Below are 6,000 nucleotides of genomic sequence, written 5' to 3'. Positions count from 1 at the left end.
CACCACTTCAGACTCACAGCCTTTGTACTGACATTTTACCACATTTTTTTACACTTTTCAAAACCTCTTTTGCTAAGTCACCATACACTTTTTTATCCCTATGCCATCACTCACTCTCAGTTCACTCTGCCTTATATCAGACTTATTTCCCTTCTCCCTTACCTTCTGTGTCGATTCCCTCTCCTTTAGATTGTAAGCTTGAGAGCCACTCTACCTGTAGGCTACTTTGTATTTAAAGTTAACTACTACTGATTGTGCTCAAGGTCAGGGCACTCCTCTCCTTTTGTATAACTCAATTATTGCACCTACAACTGTTATTTACCCCTACTGTACGTGTTTGTGTATTACTGTATCCCTGTTATGTTTTTATTCTTTGTATAGCGCTGCGTAATCTGCTGGTGCTTTATAAATAAATTATATTAATAATAATAAGAAAAAGTGTTGTGGCTGTTAAAGTCGCAAAAGGAGACCAATTCCCTATCAATGCTTTGAATGGGATGTTTAATAAACTCATAGTTGTGGTGGTCAGGCATCCACATACTTTTGGCTATATAATGTGTGTGTGTAGGTGTGTACACCTTAAGAAATAAAATAATATTAATACATTTTAATTATATATAATTCTAAGTCACCAGAAAAGCGGAAACTGAAAACAGAAACCCAATTCTAATCTTCCAAAAGCACTATATGAAAACTTTGTATGCAAGCTGTGGTGGATTTCTAATATAATAGAGGATTCTTTGTCTAGATTACTAACATTGCTTAGCGTATGTATGTGATATAAGAGGAAGTGATGCAGTGCCGGCGCTTGCGTAAGGCAAAACAGGCAGCCGACTTAGGGCGCCCCCAGCAGGGGGGATTTGCCTGTCAAAACAGCGTGACGTAAGTGGTAAGCTCGCCTCTGAGCTGGCTGAAAGTTCTAAGTCTGTGGGCGTGCTGTGTGGAGCACTTGCCGCACTGCCTAAGAAAAGCCTCAGTGACTGTTAGCCTATCTGTACACACAGTGCACAGTGACGTGTGGAGACTGTCTGATCTAACTATGAGAGGGAAATCATGGCATGGGTTGGTGGGGATGCCTGGCAGCGTGCGCACAGCCTCAGCCATGTGAGTGACGCCCACCAGATCCACAGTATTGCAGCCAGCAGTGAGTACTTGAAGAAGAGGATTGAAGGTAGGAGATATTCACACATTGATGCCCTCCTGTAGCCCTGACCTGCAGGCCTGCAGCTTTGGAGCAGGTCATTGTAAAACACGTACAGACTCAGTCGTGCCAGACTTCTACAGTGAATTGCACTAGATACAGTGAGACATACTTCTAATTCTCAAAAGTAAACAATCACAAATTTCCCTCTTTAAATCTATTTTATGAAGATATTTAAACAGTGGTTAACAATATCATGCTCAGTATTTACAATGTAAACCTAACAGTTTATAGCCACGCGGATAGAGGGAATATATGGCAGACAGCACGTATTTTTATTACTAGTATAAATCCATGTACAATACAGGCACAATACACATACTGATCTACTAATAATCTGTACATGTCTTTAAAGGGAGAAAATAAATGAAAATAGCCATCCAAAACAAGGGATACTTGCCTGGGACTAGCTATTCATATTAATGAGAGGCTTGTGGCCGATTTGTTCCTTAAATGACCCTGCAATGCTCGTCTGGGTATTGACATGTAGAGCAGCACTTGTTGGAGGGGGTGGGGCTGGCTTTAGCAATGTCTGTGCAGGCGGCTGTTGACCTGTTTGTAGTGTCACTGCAGCTCCATTAGGTTGGTGGTATTGTCAGGGGGTTTTATGTTGTCGTGGTGGGGATTGGTGGTGGGGGGGAGGGCGTCAAAAGGCACCTCTGCCTGTGTAGACAAAAATCCTTGCACCGGCCCTGAAGTGATGTTTTGATGGGAATTGTACAGCCTTCATGGAAGCAAAATAAAAAAAAAATAAACAGCTTAAACAAAAGTCAAATATGATTGAATGCGTTTTTTTTAACTTAACCATAAATATCAATTTGTGGTGTGCAATTATCAATTTCATATTAATATGTGATTATTTTTTTTACATTTTGCCTAGAATGGCCTAGACTTTGAAAACTTTGTTGTACCATATGCTTCACATGTGTTGAGCACAGGCATAACCATTGGACAGCTAACTCATAAAAAATACAAAATCTATTTTTTTTCTGCAGGTTGAATATTGCTTTGCAGTCTCTGTACATAAATACAGTGTATATAATTCTCTCAAATGTTTTTTTTACAATTATCTAGTTCAGCACCTAAGGGCACTTGATAAAGTGGCCTTTTTCACATCTTTTCAAGTATTTCAAGACAATTTGTAATAATTCTATTATGTTGCACATGTGCACTACACTCTGAAATGACTACAGGTGACATTTTAGAGGTGTTTCACTATTATGGGCTCGATTTATCAAGCCTTTTCCTGTTCTTCGACTGCAGGTTCTCTTAGGTGGAGAATTTCAATCTCCCCGGTCTCGTCCAACCGGGGAGATTGAAAGCTCCTGCCCACGCGTGATTGGCTGTGCGCGGGCAGGGGGCAACATTGCACGCAAGCGCAAAATAGCACTCGCGTGCAATGTTAAATTCCGCCAGAAGCGAGCTATGCCGGACAGGGGCACAGATGTCCACCCCTGTCCGCCATAGCTTGATAAATCGAGCCCTGTATAGTCCATCTGCAGTGAACAGGACACACACTTACATGTGTACATGTATTTAATACATCAGGACCCCAACATCTTGAAATATTTGTTTCCAATTTACACATGTATTGTCATGATTCTCAGTTTCAGTGCTGTCGTTTTCATAAATGGGCTTTCAAACAGGGGTTGCATCCTCTTGACCTGGATTTCAAAAGGAACCACGCCTTTCAAATGGTATGGTGCTTTCACAACTGCAAAGTCAAAGACCTTCACTCACGCGGTTTCTCCGTTTTTGAGACTGCATTATTGAAATCCCAGTCATGAACTCGCACTACTGTTTAAAATCCCAGTCAAGAAAGGCATGATCCTATTTGAAAAACCAGTCACAGCTACATTATTACAATGGATCGGTTTCATGATTTACAGCGTAAGAACTCTTAAAATCCCATTTTTTGAGGATGAGATAAGTTGCAGCCACTTCCCTCTAATAGAAACTTGTAGTTTTCAGATGTATATCTCGCCAAACCGGAAAAATATGCTTTCTCAATCAATAATTGGGAAAACCCCCGAAAAAACAATACTATTAAAATATGTGAATGTAATAATTAAGCAAACATGCCCAGTATATCCATCATGCCTTTGTACAAAAGGAATTCATATTGTTTAGAAGTTGTTAAGATAGATTTGGCGTAAAACTTCCAAAGCAAAAAATACCCAGACCAGCTCCAATAGGTGCAGTAAAAACAGAATGTTTTATTTATTATCCAGTAAAAAATATACACACAAAGGACCAAACGCAGTGCTTAGCAAACAGCTGCTGCCAACTAAAAAGTTCTGAAGCTACAACCTCGGCCCGATGATGTCACTGACGTGTTTCAGGTGTTACCCGTAGTCATAGTACTCATCATGATGCCTTCCCCTTCCTTAAATAGGACTGGTCTCAGGTGTATGCCTCAGAACAATGGATCATTTATCTAACACAACAAAAGCAATGATTACCATTTATCACAGAGGTACATTACGTCTCCATTTACATAGCAGTGCAATCAAAGTAACAATATAGTTTAATAATATATATACAAATGTTACAATATTTTATATCCCAATGTACAAAAGGTTTTAATTTGCTCTCTTATCTATATCTGGATACTCTGCTCAGAATAATACTTTTCTGTTCATTTTTATATATTATTATATGTATATTTAATTATATTAGAGTATACTAGTAGATACAATTGGAACTATGCAAAACAGGATATTTATGGTCATAGGAGACTTTTAAGAAGGAAAGAAGGGAATACCCTTTAACAATATGTTAAGACCATCTGTCCTCATGTATAGTTCATTTAATTTAGAGCTCATCTACCCTTTAAGATACACATTGTACATGTCTTATACCTTAATGATTTACATACTCAGTGACTTCCCCTGTGAACATAGATGTCACCAAATAAATGAACTGTACATTTATTTTTGTTACCTAGACTCACTGATTTTCAAGAAGGGACCATAATATTTTTCAGTCCCTTAACATAAATAATAATAATGGAATCAATAGATCTAAAAGATTTGGGTTCTGAGACCTAAGTACAAATTAATCAGACTACCAATGGTCATTCTCAATGATTTATCAGATCAAAAGTGGAGTTATACCCCCTTGGTAGGCGTGTCTGTAGTGAAAAAATCCAGAATGCCTCCCTGCGATATAAGATCTTGGTTCTGTCTCCCCCACATTTTGGAGGTAGTACTTTCTCAATCGACTGCCATTTTAGACTAGTTACATTCTTGTTATGGTCTATATAAAATGTGAGGCCAGGGCTGAACATTCCCTTTCATTCTCTATATTGTTGAGATGTTCTCTAATCCTTGATCTCACCTCCCTAGTGGTGAGACCTACATACTGCCTTTTACATTGTGTGCATGTAACCAGATATACAGCATAACTCAAGGAGCAGTTGATACATTGTAAGGTATCATATTCCTTTCCTGTCACACAGGATGAGAACTTATCTGTTACAATAATATGTTCACAGGCCTTACATCTATTTTTACCACATCTAAAGGTGCCCTTATGTACTAGCCATGAGCTACCTGCACCTGTTACTAAAGGTGACAACTGGGTTGGTGACAACATATTACCTAATGTCATTCCTCTCCTGTAAGAGAACCTACATCCATTCTCCACATAAGGTTTACGCTTGTTGTCTGCTAATAAAATAGGAAGATGTTTTTTCACTATTTTACACACACTGTTGTATTGGTTGCTGTAATTTGTGACAAATGTTGTCTTGCACATGTCTATTCTCTCTTCTTGATTGTTATTTTTATTTTTATCCAGTAGGAGACTATTCCTACTGGGGAGATCTGCTTTACTTTTTGCTCTCTTAATAATTCTGTTAGAGTAACCTCTCTCTTTTAATTGTTCCTTGAGTATCTCACTCTCTCTTTTGTATACCTCTGGATTACTACAGTTTCTCTTAATTCAGAGAAACTGTCCTTTAGCTATTGCAAAGGGAACATGTGCTGGATGATTACTAGCTGCATGTAGCAGTGTATTCTTAGATATAGGTTTTCTGAGTCGACTTGGTATAATTTATTCCTAACAAGGAAACATCCAGATAATCTATTTTACTCTCGTGAAATTCCATGGTGAATTTTATATTCACATAATTTTCATTCAGGTAATTCACAAAAAGGATGGCTTCCTCCTTGCTACCCATCCAGGCGAACATCAGGTCATCTATAAACCGTTTATAGATCCTAATCTTCGTCCTATAGGGATTTCTACCTCCAAAGATGCGCTCAGCCTCCCACCAACCTAAGAATAGGTTGGCGTAAGATGGGGCAAATTTAGCCCCCATCGCCGTGCCACATCTTTGGAGGTAGAAATTACCCTCAAAAGCAAAGAAGTTATGCTCCAACAAATAACGAATTATCATCAACACATATTCCCTTTGTTCTCAAGTATATTCAGTGTTCCTCAAGAAACTGTCTATAGCTGCAATACCGTGGTCATGTGGTATAGTGGAATACAACGACAACACATCCACCGTAAGCCAGCCATAGTGTGGTTCCCATTCCACATCCTCAAGTATATTCAACAAATGTTTGGTGTCTTGTAGGTAACTCCACAAGTCACTTACCAATGGCTGTATTATCGAGTCTACCCACTCAGAGAGGGGCTCCAGCAGTGAGCCAATCCCTGACATGATCGGCCTACCCATAACATCATCGAGTGACTTGTGAACCTTAGGTAAATGGTGGAAAAGGGGAGTCGGGATATTTAACTATTATAAACTCAGCCGTCTTTTGATCCAAAAAGCCATTTTCTACCCC

This window comes from Bombina bombina, chromosome 5, assembly GCF_027579735.1.
Source record: "Bombina bombina isolate aBomBom1 chromosome 5, aBomBom1.pri, whole genome shotgun sequence".
NCBI classification, from domain to species: domain Eukaryota; kingdom Metazoa; phylum Chordata; class Amphibia; order Anura; family Bombinatoridae; genus Bombina; species Bombina bombina.
Note: the sequence above shows the minus strand (reverse complement) of the source record.